This window comes from Peromyscus californicus, unplaced genomic scaffold, assembly GCF_007827085.1.
Source record: "Peromyscus californicus insignis strain IS unplaced genomic scaffold, ASM782708v3 Scaffold_23__1_contigs__length_62951481, whole genome shotgun sequence".
Classification (NCBI taxonomy): Eukaryota; Metazoa; Chordata; class Mammalia; order Rodentia; family Cricetidae; genus Peromyscus; species Peromyscus californicus.
The window spans coordinates 27,517,263-27,531,880 of record NW_026294534.1 but is presented as its reverse complement, the minus strand read 5'-3'; the positions used below and the strand labels follow the sequence as shown (position 1 = coordinate 27,531,880).

The 14,618-nt window shown below is 39.9% G+C and overlaps 1 long non-coding RNA gene across 1 annotated transcript; it reads left to right on the top strand.

Annotated features, from left to right (window-relative positions):
- The first annotated feature begins 5,856 nt into the window (after positions 1 to 5,856).
- On the top strand, positions 5,857 to 10,486 carry LOC128119381 (uncharacterized). The gene is made up of 3 exons (XR_008221524.1): positions 5,857 to 6,051; positions 6,612 to 6,718; positions 9,295 to 10,486. It is a non-coding gene; the product is annotated as an uncharacterized LOC128119381 (long non-coding RNA).
- Positions 10,487 to 14,618: the final 4,132 nt, after the last annotated feature.

Sequence of the window (14,618 nt, the reverse complement as noted above, 5' to 3'; positions counted from 1 at the left end):
AAAGGGAAAAGGGAAAATCCAACAATGGTGGCATTCCCGTCTTTCTGCTTCCTGGCCTGCAATGGCATGAAGTGTCCTGTTCCTGCATGCCCTTCCTGCCATGAGGGGCTGAACCATCTGAGAGCACCAGGCACCAGCCACAGTAGATCTTTCTTCCATTAAGTTGTCTCTGTCAGCTGTTCTGTCCCACAGCATGGGGAAAAGTCACTAATCAAATAGAATTCAGACACATTTGAGTTTCAGAGAAGTTATTGAATACCCACATTACTATCCCTACAAAGGCTAGAAAGCTATTAAAGACTTCTCCTCACTAAGAAATTTTATCAAGTTTTATCTGTATCTATCAATATTTTTCATATCATAAAATATTAAAATTGTAGTTAATGAAATGATAAGCATGTCATATATTGTTAATAACATATTTTATGAAAAATCCTCATTTTTCTTCTAAAATAAGCCAATGAGCACAACCACACTGTTTTACATTTGTCAAAAATCTCTTTACTGACCTTCACAGAAGACAGCTGAATTCTCATATGGGCTTTTAAACTCAGTCTGTTAGGAAATGGTATTTTGATTTCAGTCTATGAATAAATCTGGTCAGACACAGATATGTGGTTGGCCATAAAAAGTATTGCCTTTTCTGATATGGTAGATTCTGCCTTTGTAATGGCGATGGTTAGTAAATGTCCACACAGAAGAATATGTTGAAGTCCTAACTCCTGGTATTCCCAAATACATCTTCTTTGACAACACAGTTATCACAGATTTAATCAGTTCAGATGAGGTGATTGCAGTGGGTCCAAATCCTATAGAATTAATATCATGGAAGCCGGGCATCTGGGTGTAAATGCACGGGAAGATATATGAAAAGACATGGGAAGAATGCTATGGAAAGATGGGGCAGAGTCAGGGAGTATGATGCCACGAACCAAGGACCATCCAGGGCTATGAGGAGCTGGCAGGCACAGGAAGGATCCTTCTCCTAGGGATTCAAAGAAGCATGGTCCCACTCACACCTCTATTTCAGACTCTTGTCTCCAGATCTGTGAGGCAAGACGTTTCTGTTCCTCAGGGAAATTAGTACAGACACTAACACCCAAACTTAAGAAGTGATAGCTTCCTGACAGTGAGCTGCCATGTGAAATCAGAAACTGTCAACATTTCATACTGTCTTACCAACACCGTTCTTATACTTGGTACTTTGTGTAGATCTTCATCGGCTGTACTTATTCATTAGGATATGAGGACATTCCAAATAGTAACAACTTTTTAAAAAGTGTGTGTGTGTGTGTGTGTGTGTGTGTGTGTGTGTGTGTGTGTACACTTGCCACAGTCATGCAATTACCCAAGGAGACCAGAAGAGGACATTGGATCCCCTGGAGCTAGAATTACAGAAAATTGAGTACTGGGCACCAAACTCTGCCCTTCCCAAGAGCATCAAATGCTCTTAACTTCTGAGTCATCTCTCCAGCCCTGTCCACACTTCTTAATATAATATCATAAAATTGCATTTGTTAACATTTCTAAGGACATCATCAGGAAAGATGAGGCAACTGTTGGGAAAGCATCAAACCCAAGATATTAGATAAAAGTTTCGGAAGTTTTCATTTTACCTCTGATGCTCTAAAATTCAACACTTTCAACAAATACTATGATTTTTTTTGTTAAAGTGATGATAAGCATCACACATGCTTGAGGAACATGTCTTCCCAAGCTTTTGCGTAGTCACAAAGGTGTATCAGACACTTTTAAAGTAAAGCTCAGTGCTCCCTGTAAAGAGCAGCTAGGTATGCTTGCATATCTAGCCTTGATGAGGATGTAGAATAAAAGGACTATACACAGTTAGTAGTGACCTTAAATTGATGCAGACATTGTGGGGTAACAGTCTCAAAGTTCTTCCAAAGCACTAAAAATAGAGCTCACTGTATGATCCAACAAGTCTACTTCTGGGCACTCATCCAAAGGCACTGAAATCGGTATCTCAAAGAGATGTCATCGGTGTTTACTGTGGCAGTATCCAGAAGAGAATGGACAAGAACAGAGCCTCAGCTCCCACCAATGGGTAGAGGGACAAAGAAAATGTGGAGTACATAGACACAATGGAATACTACTCAGCCTCACGGAAGAAGAGAGCTCTGCCATCAGCAATGATGTGAGTGAGCACAGACATTATGCTAAGTAGAATAAGCCAGGTACACAAGGACAAACACTACATGATCCCAAAGAGTCCAGTTCATAAAAGCAGAGAACAGATGGTTCTGTCAGGGGATGGGGGTGGGAAAATGGGGGCATTTGTGTCAGTGGTTATGAAATTTTAGTTATAAGATTAATTTGTTCAGGAAAACTAATGCACTGTATTATATCTATAGTGCAGTAATAATGCCATGCATTCTTGAAATTTGCTGAGTATATATTCAGTATTTATACCAAAAAAAATACAGTGAAGTGTCAGTGGAATACTAACAAGCTTGGATGTTATGTAATCATTTCAGTATGTATACAGTATTAAAACACCATGTAAACATTAAAATTAGGTGTTTCAAAAATATGAAGTAAAATTATGAAATATTACCAGAATTAAAAGAAATACATGGTTGTGAGAGGCGGTGACAGGAGGATCAGAAGTTCAAGGTCAGCCTCACCTACATAGTGAGTTCAAGGACAGCCTGCGGTACATTAGACCCAGTCCCCCAAATAATAATAAATAAATAAGAATTTTAAAGAAAGAAAAAATATGTACTTGTTTCCAGACATAAAAGCCTTAAATATAACACTTAAAAAAAACATTGAAAGCATAAACATTTAAAACAGTTTTAATTACCTGAATGTACTAAAACGTTGACTCTGCTGGCAGGCTGGGGATCACCAATTATATTAGTTACTGTTGCTATGGTGAAGTGTCCTGACAAGTGCACCTCGAGGGTACAGTCCATCATGGTGAGTGGGCCCTGGTGGCAAGAGCTTGAGGATGCTGGTCACGTGGCGTTCACAGTTGGTCCAGAACCGATATTTAGGATGGCCTCCCTCTCTCAATTAACCTAATCTAGAAAAATCACAAAGCTAGTCAGCACTCTGATATTATTGCCCAGCTTTGAACTCTAATTGTCTCTTTACAGATCTGGTATCCAGTGTCCTTGAAAGTTTTTACTTTTTAAATTTGTGTGTGTGTGTGTGTGTGTGTGTGTGTGTGTGTGTGTGTGTGTGTGTGTGGTGTATGTACATGTTAGGTGTGTGGATAAGAGTGGCCATGCACCTACGTGTGCATGTGTGTAGAGCCCAGAGGTCAAAATGAGTGTCTTCCTTTATCCCTTTCTACCTATTGTTTGACAAGCCCCTCACTCAACCTGGATGCTCAATCCCAGCATTGGGGTTATAGACCTTCATCAACATATCTAGCTTCCATTTTTACAAGGGTGCTGGGATTCTGAACTCAGGTCTTCATGCCTACAAAATGAATACTTATCCACTGATCATCTCCCCAACTCCCAGAGGTTTATTTTGTTTGTTTGTTTGTTTCATTTTTGGAGACATGATTTTGGTGCCTGTCCTGGATCTTGCTGTGTAGACCAGGCTGGCCTCGAACTTACAGAGATCCACCTGGCTCTGCCTCACAATTGCTGGGATTAAAGGCTTGCACCACCACTGCCCAGCTCAGAGTTTTAACTCTTTAAGACTAACCACCTTTGAGCTCCAACATCTAACATATTTGATGTGTGTGATCATGTGTGTGCATTCGTGTAGGGGATATGCATGTGTCAGAGATTTATGTCAAGTGCCTTCCTGCTGTGGGATGTCTTTCTGTACTCTGTGAATACATGTTGCTCTCATTGGTTGATAAATAAAGCTGTTTGGACAACAGCGAGGCAGAATAAGGTTAGGCGGTACATTCAAACTGAAGACAGAGATGAAGAAGGTGGGGTGAGGCGACACATAAGCCCATCGCTCAAGGAGCAACAAGATGCCAACAGACTGGTAATGCCATGGCCATGTGGCAAAACATAGATTAGTAAGAATGGGTTGAGATAAGATGTAAGAGCTAGCTAGCAAGAAGCCCGAGCCGTAGGCCATACAGTTTGTAATTAATATAAGCCTCTAAATGATTATTTTATAAGCAGCTGCGAGAGATCATGTGGGAGAGATTTATCCAGACTGTGGGGCTAGGCAGGACCTAGAAATGTCCCCCTACACCTCCCTCTATCACTCTCCATCTTTGTTTTGAGGCACAGTCTCCCACTGAACTTGGAGCTTGTTACTTGGCTAGACTGGCTGGCCAGCTATCCCCAGAGATATTCCTGCCTTTGCTTCTCTGGCACTTTGACTATACTTATACCTTGGCATGTCTAACTGGAGACGTGTTTTTAACTGGAAATATGAACTCATGTCTTCATGATTTTGTGGCAAGCACTTTATAGACTGAGCCATCTCTCTAGCACTAGCAAATTTTTATAATACATGATAAGAAAAAAAATCAAAATTGTTGCATGAGTCGACCCATTGTTCTATATCCCAAGGCCAGTTCCCTTCTGCCACTACAGAAGGATGCTCCTGGTGTGTAAATGCTTTATTGACATTTGCTGTGGCTCAACAAGGCACATCTTGAGATTTTTTCTTTTCTCCCACCCAATGCTAACCAGGCCTGACCCTGCTTAGCTTCTGAGATGAGGTAAGGTCATGTACATTGAGGATCTATGACCATTGACACATCTTGAAATTTGTCATTCCAGTGACCTTAAATAGTGTCATGAAATAAATGGATTCCTACTGAATTTGAGCTACCTGTAAAATCAAAATCTAGACTTCAAACTCCAGACATCTAGAATTCTATTAGATAATTTTCATGTGTGATTAAGATTCTTCTTGGAAAATTTTTATTTCATAGTTATCCAATCTTTGTACATATTCTAGTAGAAGATTTGGCATTTACAATTATAGCCTTAGAGTTAAGATCTATTTATGCAGAAAATTAAAATATTTTCATAATAAAAGTATGTACTTCCATAAAATTCAATATTTGGTTGAAAGTGAACCAACATCTTAGTAATTAGTATCTTACATAGAGATATGCAATAAATATTAAGTTGAACTGCTATTGAACATTCTACTTTAGGGTCTCCTGAGATGGTTCAGCAGTTCAGAATGCTTGCTGCTCTCCCTGAGAGTCCAACTTCAGTTCCCAGCATCCATGTCATATGGTTCACCATCACTTGGAACTCTAGCTCCAGGGGATCAGACACCTTCTGCTGGCCTCCTTGGCCACACATGTGACATACGTACATGCATACACACACCAAAAAATAAAAGCATGTCTTTTAAGATTTTTTTTCTTGCCTTAGTTCTGATTTTTAAATTTTAGTCCCTTAGCCTCTGATCATCTCAAGGAAGAATTGTTATCAAATATAAATATAAATATAAATGGTGCCTTTTGATTTGAATCTAATATCAAAGGCATCATCATCATCAAGATTAATAAAACTACAAGCATGCTCAAACCTAGTCAATTTAAACTAAAGTATATTAAGATAATTGGTTCTGCTCCCTGGGTCATAGAATTTTTTGTAATTTTACATAACACCAAGCATTGGAGATTCAAAAGGATTTAAAATGCATGCCTGTGATGGCTCATTATGTGTCGACTTGACTGGGCAACAGGATGCACAGATGTTAATTGGAGGTATTTCTGTCAAAATATTTCTAGAAGAGGTTAGTATTTGAGTACTCAGACCAGGAAAAGAAAATAACCTCATTCGTACAGATGGCCGCATCAAATTATAGAAGGCCTCAGCACAACAGAGGCAGAACTGCGGCAGTCCTCTGCTCAAATAGCCATTTTCTCCTGCCCTCAGAATAGTGATGCTGGTCCTTGGAGCCTCGGGGCTCACACCATCAGCCCTCTGCTTCCTGGGCCTTTGCACTTGGCCCAGAACTTTCATCATTGATGCGCCTGGTTCTCAGGGCTCCCATTTGAACTGGAGGCTGTCCCGCCATTTTCTTTGGTCTTTGCCAGCCTGCAGATGGCAGATCATGAGATGTCTTAGCCTCCGCCATTATGTGAGTCAATTACTCTCATTCTCTTGTGTCTGTCTATCTATCTATCTATCTATCTATCTATCTATCTATCTATCTATCTATCTATCTTTCTATCTTTCTATCTTTCTATCTTTCTATCTTTCTATCTTTCTATCTAGCTGTTTATCTATCATCTATTTATCTGTGTATCTATCCATCCTTCCATCCATTTATCATCTATCTATCTATCTTTCTATCTTTCTATCTAGCTGTTTATCTATCATCTATTTATCTGTGTATCTATCCATCCTTCCATCCATTTATCATCTATCTATCTATCTATCTATCTATCTATCTATCTTTCTATCTATCTATCTATCATCTATTTATCTGTGTATCTATCCATCCTTCCATTCATTTATCATCTATCTATCTATCTATCTATCTATCTATCTATCTATCTATCGATCTATCTATCTATCTAACTTCTATCATCTATCTATCACCTATCTGCCTATCTATCTATATATCTACCTATTTATCTGTCTATCTTCTATCATGTATCTATCTAATCTATCATCTATCTACCTACTTGTCTACAGATCTGTCCTGTTCATTCTGTTTGTCTGGAGAACTCTGACTAATTCCATTTCCTAAGACTTCCCACGGTGGGAATAGACCAGCAAAGCAAGGATTGGAGAACAGTGTGGTAAGTGTGGTCCAGGAATGTGCATGCAGGGTACATCGCAGATGCAAACACGGGAAGACAAGGATCAGAGTGGGAGAGGCACAGTTTGGGGAAGCTTCAAGGAGTACATTATCCTGAGATAATATTAAATAGATAAGATATTCACATAAAGAACATTACAGTTGATAAGAATAGAAAATGTGAAGGCACAGATGAAGGATCTAAAAATGGTTGTTTGTGCAGAATCCCTTGAGCGGGGGATTTTTTACAGGGCATTCACAAAATATAAAGCTGGAGAGACAGGTGGGTCCAGGGCAAGAAGTATCTGAAGAGTTAAGATAATTCCTGGAGAACGTTTGAAAAACCCTTAACAAATAGGTACATAGCAATATGAATATACATTTTTCTCTATTTTTCTTTTCCTTCCTCCCTCCCTCCTTCCCTCCATCCCTCCCTCTTCCTTCCCCTCCTCTTTCTTTCTAAATTTAAACAGGATCTCCCTGGCAGGCCTGGAAACTGAGTATGTAGACCAGACTGGCCTTGAACTCACAAAGATCTGCCTGCCTCTGTCTCCCAGGTGCTGGAATTAAAGGTGTGCACTCCCAGTTTGAATGCACATTTTCAAAAACACTGACAAGATTCAAACTACAATGATAAAGGAATGAAATTTCTTATCTGAAATCATTTGCTCTGCAGAAACTTGTAAGAATATATATATATATATATATATATATATATATATATATATATATATATTCGATATGAAAAATCCACAGTCTTGCCAAAATGTCTACTTTAAGGGCTCCTAAAGATTTTCAAGGACTAACTTAAAGATGGTGCCTTGCCCACCCCGCTCCATGCTGTCCTGATTCAACACAGGGAAGCAATGAGGAAGGAAAGCAGCTTGGCTGGTGACGACCTGGCATTCTAACACCTAGTACACAAAGGTGCACAAAGATTCGCACTTGGTCCAGGCTGAGCATCAGGAAGTAAAGAAGCCATCCAGCTGGGGGAGGAGAGCTTCAAGTACAGAATAGTCATCTTCTTCATTGCTAGATTTTAAATCACCTAGGAGACACACTTTTAAAAGCATACCAGTGATAAAAAAAAAAAAATGACCACGATATACAGTAAGAAGGTCTTACGGTAAGTTCATACTTAGCTGACCTTTTGTCCATTTGGAATCTGGGCTCTTCCCAAAACCATCCACTTTTTCTATTGTGCCTAGTCCTTGCCTCCCACCAATACACCTAGTTAGACCCTGTTGGCTGCCATGATAGAAGGATGCAGGCATGTAACACAAGCTTGGTCAAGTTAGTCTCCCCTAAGGCTTCTAATGTTGAGCCAAGAACAGAGCTAGTTCCCATCTTGTGAGGAAGCACTCAGTCTTCCTGGTTATTGAGATATCAGTGGTGGGTCTTCCATATATGTCAGTGACTTTCCTTCTATTTCTACCCAGTCTGCATTTTTTATAATAAATGGACATTGGATTTTTGTAATGCATCTGTTAAGATAGTCATGGAATTTAGTCCTTATTTAGTTAATATGGTGTATTACATTGATCCATTTAAAAATGTTAAGTCAACATTGCATCCCTGAAAAAAAATACATCCCACTCAATCATAAGCATAAACTTAAACTAAAAAAAATACAGCATATTAATAGACTACACACCACAAAAAAAAGATTACTCATGGGAAGAGGAGCATGTGTTCAGCATAGTATATGCACAAGTTACAGTAATCTGATGGCTGTGACCATTATAAATATAGTTTGATGTTTCAAATTTACTGGCAGGAATTCCAAAGTGTGTGATTAATGACAAAATGCTAGGACAGCTTTATAGAAGTGAATAGGAATCGCTTTATGGAAGTGACTATATACAGTGAGTAAGTTGACTTTAATTGTCTCTTCCAACTATAAACTTTGCTAATTTCTGTTCGTTAAGCATAGTGAATCTTCATCCGTGAGCTGATTCTTCAGCACTTAGACTCATTCGTGATGAGTAACAGAGAACTATGTGGGTGTCCCCATATGTGACAAAAAAAAAAAACAACAAAAGGATGAAGATGTTGAAGGGTGACAGCTGGGAGATAAGAGTCTAAAAAAGATTTAAAGAAAGAAAGCAAACTTAAGAAGAAATTTGATGGAAGAAAAAAGAAGAAAAGAAAAGGAAGCCAAAACAGGGGCTTATTTAAGAGTCAAATCAGGGTGAATTTTCTCAGTGGTTCATGGGTGATGTGGCCAACCATCACTTTGTGAGAACCCTCATTAGCTTTAACAGAACATTTTGAGAATCATCTCCCAGCCCTCCTTGCATGTGTGTGGTTAACAGGTGGCTGACATACTCTAGTGTTGACACCAGGCACTCTGACATTGTGTTTGTGCCCATTTTAGTGACAAGCCACTTCTTCACCTATAACCATTTTGTTTTCATTATTCATCCAAACTTGGGTCACTCATGAAGTATGTCAACTTAAAATGTCACTCTTCCCACTTATAACAAGTCATTGAAATGTCATCACCCGTTAGAGTGGGCTAACTCTTATACCCTCTTATGTCTGTCTTCATTAACTCTTTCCTGTGCTTCTCCAAAGAGTGTGTAAAGAAGATGCGATGCAAACTTCAAGGACAAGACCTACAAGTTGCAGAAAGGAAGAAACAGCATGTTGTTGGTGTTTTGTTCATAGCTTATCATTTGCTACTTAAATCAGTGGTGGTAAATACTATCGTGCACATTGGTCTGAGATGCAGTGATGTGACCTCAAGCTGAGGAGCTTACAAAGAGCAGCACTCACAATTCTGGAACCTGAGAAGTTCAACATCAAAGCCCTAGCAGATTCAGTGTCCGGAGAGCCTTCCTCCCTTGTTTGCAGATGGCAAGTCTGGGTTGTGTCTTCTTTCAATAGAAGATACAAGGGGCTGGGGGCAGAGTTATAGACTGAAAAATGGCCCACTGATCTCACTGATGACAGCTTCATCCTCACAGCTGATGTTGGTGACTACATTTCAGCGTATGAATTCTAGGCAACATGAATATGGAGATATCATTGCAGCATGGAATTATCATGAAAAGGGAACCTCTGAAATGGAAAGCTTTCAGCCAAGTGTTTGGGGACACTGGCAAGAGCAACTGCTCACAACATAGGGGTCTAACATCTCTGCACTGTGCTCACCCTGTGTTGGTGGTTCATTCTAGAGTCCAGTGGGGCAGGAATTCTATCAATCCTCTTCTCTCTCTCCCACACTTGCTAAATGGCCACAACCCAACCTGAGCTCCACCCTCAGTGCCTCTCCCATGCCCCTCCCAGTTCTCTGCCCCCAAACTGTACTCAGTGCCAGTGTTGTTGAACAATTTGTTTCTCTTCATCATTCTATTCCCTGGCCGAACCAGATAGTATCAATTTCCTTTCACCTCATCAAAATAGAAGTTGGTTTCCTCAATAATTTTCTCTATTCAGTACTACTAGATCATGACCTGTGCTGGTTGGTTCCTGTCAAATTGACCCAAACTAGAGTCACTTGGGAAGAGGGAACATCTGTTGAGGAATTACTTCCACCAGACTGGCCAGTTATCAGGTATGGGAACATTTTCATGATTAATAGTCGACATGGGAAGGCCCAGCTAACTGGGCAGGTGGTTTAGCTTGTGTAAGAAAGCAAGCTACGAAAGCCATAGAGAACAAGGAGGTGAGCAGCATTTCCTACTTGGTGTCTGCCTCAGTTTCTGCCTCTGGGCTCCTGCCTCGACTTTCCCCTTCATAATGGACTATAAACTGTGAAGTGAAATAAACCTTTTCCTCCCCTAAGTTGCTTCTGGTCATGATGTTTTTCACAGTAAAAGAAATATAACTAAAACACCTTTTAGTTTAAGTTTCTTTATGACCATTATCATGAAAAAATACTGGAATCTGTCAAAGGCCTTTTCTGTGTCTGTTGAGATCATAGTGTGATATGCCTTGAGTGTAGCAGGAATCTTAACAGGTCTTATTAATAAAAACAAACCTGGAGCCAGGTATTGGGGTGAATGCTGGAATATCAGAGAAGCAGAACAAACCACAGCCTCCTCACCTCACCAATTCCTCGGCTGATTCTGTTTCTTCAGACTGGAAACTTCTATGTCCTCATCCAAAATGGGTTTCAGCTGAACTCCTCCTCAAAAGCCTAAAAGCTTAACCAGCTAAAAGCTTCTAGTTTCTGGTCTTCACGCCTTATATACCTTTCTGATATCTGCCATCACTCCCTGGGATTAAAGGCTCACTTCTTGGGATTAAAGGCGTGTGTCACCATGCCTGGCTGTTTCCAATGTGGCCTTGAACTCACAGAGATCCAGAAGGATTTCTGCCTCTGGATTGCTAGGATTAAAGGTGTGAGTGCCACCATTTTCTAGCCTTTGTATCTAGTGGCTGTTCTGTTCTTTGACCCCAGGTAAGTTTATTAGGGTGCACAATATTTTGGGGAACACAATACCACCACACTTGAGCCCATTTACATAATTTATAACATTTATTGCTTTTACATAGATTAAACCATCTCTGTATCTCTGAAATAAAGCTAACTTGATCATAATAAGTGACATTTTTGAAATTCACAAACTTGAATCCAGTTTGTATTTTGTTTAACATTTTTGTATCTATATTCATCAGAGCGGTTGGTGTATAATGTCCTTGTTGTTGTTTATCTGGTTGGGTATCAAGAGTTTGGCAGTGTTCCATCCTTTCCCATTTTATGGACAAGTTTGAGGACCATGAGTCTTAGTTATTCCCTAAAGGTCTAGTGAAAGTCACCAGTGAATCCATCTGGGCCTGTTCTTTTTTAGTTGTGAGATTTTTTTTTTTTTAAATTACTACTTCGATCTCACTTCTTGTTATAGATCGGCTTAGTTTATCTCATCGTGGTTTAATTTTGGTATGTCATCTGGATCTAGACAATTTCTTGAGAAATTTTCAACTTAGTGGAATATTGTTTGTAAGGTGTGATCTAGTGGTTTTCTGAACATCACTGATAGCTATCACTATGGCTCCCCTTTAGTCTCTACTGGTACTAATTTGGGCCTTCTCGCCTTTTCTCTTGTTAGCTTAGCTAAGGTTTATGGGTCTTGTTTATCTTTTCAAGGAACTAACTCTTTATTTCATTGATCCCTTGTATTTTGTTGTTGTTAGTTTCCATTTCATTAATTACTATCCTCCCTCGTCTTACATTTCTTTCCACTTGCTGATTTGGGGTTTGGCTTGTTCTTTTTTGACAGGGCCTTCTGGTCCATCATTCAGTTATTTATTTGAGCTCTCTATCATTTCTTCATGTAGACAGCTAGAGCTATAAAATTCCCTTTTAGAACTGCTTTCATTGTATTCTAAAAGTTTAGGTAAATGCATTTTCATTTTCATTGAATTCTAGGGACTTTTTATTTCCTTCTTTAATTCTTCAAGAATGCATTCATCATTCAATAGCGTTTGTCTAATCTACATTAGTTTCCATATGTTTTAGAGTTTTTGTTGCTGTTGATTTGTAGTTTTATTCCATTATGATCATATAAAATACAAGGAATTATTTCAATTTTCCTATATTTGTTAAAATTTGTGTTGTTTCCTCGTATATGCTATATTTTTTAGAAAGTTTTATGGGCTTCTAAGACCAATGTATATTCTGCAGTGTGTGGATGAAATGTTCTGTAGATGTCTATTTAATCCATTTCATCTATGATGTCATTTCATTCAGATATTTCCCTTTAGTCTGTGTTGGCCGAGCCTGTAAATTGGTGAGAGTTGGATACTGAAGTCATCCACTACTGTGGTACTGAAGGTCATCTGTGGCTTTACATCTAGTAGTGTATGTATTATGAAAGTAGTTTCACTCATGTTTGGAACATACACATTTAGAATCATAATGTCCTCTCATACCAAGTAAGGGATTACTCATACCAAGTAAGGGATTACTCATACCAAGTAAGGGATTGTTCCCTTACTTGGTATGAGGCAGCCTTACTTTTTTTCACTGGCTTTGGTTTGCTGTCGAGTCCGTCAACTATTAGAACAGAGACATGTGCTTGGCATTCCTTCTCCCGTCCTTTCACCCTAAGGTAGTGTCTGTCTGCTGTGGTGAGCTGTATTTCCTAAAGGCAGCAAACAGGTCTGTTCCTGACCTTCCATCCAATCTACTAGTCTGTGACTTTTGAGTGGGGAATCGAGACCATTGACATGCGGTTATTGTTTAAAAACATGTATGATTCATTCTGTGTTGGTTTTGTAATGTTTGTTGTTTTCCTCTTCTTATACTTATTATTCTAGTGTGGCTTACTCTTTCTTCAGCTTCATGGATGGATTTATTGTTCTCCTCAGTTCTGGAGGATTCTTCCAAGTACCTCTGTAAAGCTTAGTGGTCATGAATTCCTTTAGCCTATTTTTATCATGGCAAGCAAGTTTTTCCTTCCTTATGAGTGATAGCTACTATATCTTCCAGTCCTGCTCTTATCGCTTTAGTTTCATTTGAGAAATCTTCTGCTGTCCTGGTGAGCCTGTATTTTTATGTGACTTGGTCTTCATTTCTTGCTGCTTTCAATACACTCTCTTTGTTCCACATAGTTAGTGTTCTAATTATAATGTGACAAGGAAACTCTTTTCTGGTCTTGTCTACTTGATGTCCTAAATGCCCACAGATGCTGAGTCTCATCATGCAAATGCTACACTGGCCAATTAACAACAATGGCCCTTTTCACTTAAATAAACACACTGGGATAGTATGGTGCGCACCCAGACAGATTAGCTGTGGAAAGTCAGTAGAGCGAATGAGGTGGCTGAAAAGTATAGTCGAGGGAGCATAATGGGTGGGGTGGGGGGTGGGGGAGTAGGTGGGTAGAGAAACACACTGAACAATCCTAAGTGTGGAGACTGACACTGAAAATATGAAATCAAGAGAGGACTTAGGAATTTCTGTGACAGCTGCATGACTTGGACAGTAAAGTTCTCCAATCCCCCACTCTAGCAGGCTCCCCCTGTGTTGTGTGGGAGAGAGAAGAGTGGAGTTGCCGGGCTCTGCAGACTCCTTACTTGTATCTTCTTGTGGGAGGGGAGTTTGCAAGTTCTTTCCTGGTGGTTCCCCCAGACCCCCGTGTCCCACCTTGCCCTTTTCTGATTCTGCAGGTCCAGGGTATGTGAGGAGCAACACTTCCACTGTAGTTTCTGCTGCTTTCTGTGGCAGCTCAGTTCAGCGGGCCTGGCCCCAATTCAAGATCACTTGCCTGGTTCCCTGCATGGTTCCCTGCAGAGCTCTGCCTTGGCTTAATAAGTTCCTTTGCAGGACTTGTCTCTTGTGTGTTATCTTGCCTGTTTTCTTTCAGTGTTTCTGCAGTAAAGCTTCTAATCTGTCATCCTACCTGGAAGTCTCAAATGCTTGTATGTGAGTGTATAGTATATGTGTGTATGTGTATTATATGTGTACATACAAGTACATACAACTGAGTGCAGGCTTACGTGTACCTTAAATGCAAGTAAAACAAGGTCAGCCTGGGGTGTCGGACCTTGCCTTCTGCAGTACTGGAGATAGGTTCAGTTTGCCACTACATATGTGTGTGAGCTCCTGGGAATGCTGCGTGTTGCTGTCTCACCAGAAGAGCATGAGATTACAGATATGCACAACTATTCCCAGCTTTACATAGATTCTAGAGACTTGAACTCATGTCTCCACACTTGCACGGTAAGTGCTTTACCCACTAAACTATCTTCCCAACCCAAAGTTTTTAACCTCAAAATTCTCCTGTTACATTCCTGCTTTTCCCTTCCTCTAAGAACAGAGTGGGCAGATAGCAAAGGGTGAACAAGGGGCAACTTTTATTTGCTACACAGGAATGACTGTTGTTCAAATGGGAAAGTAGAAAGCCAAACAGGAAGGTAGACCCCGAGACCCTCAGCAGCAGCAGCAGCAG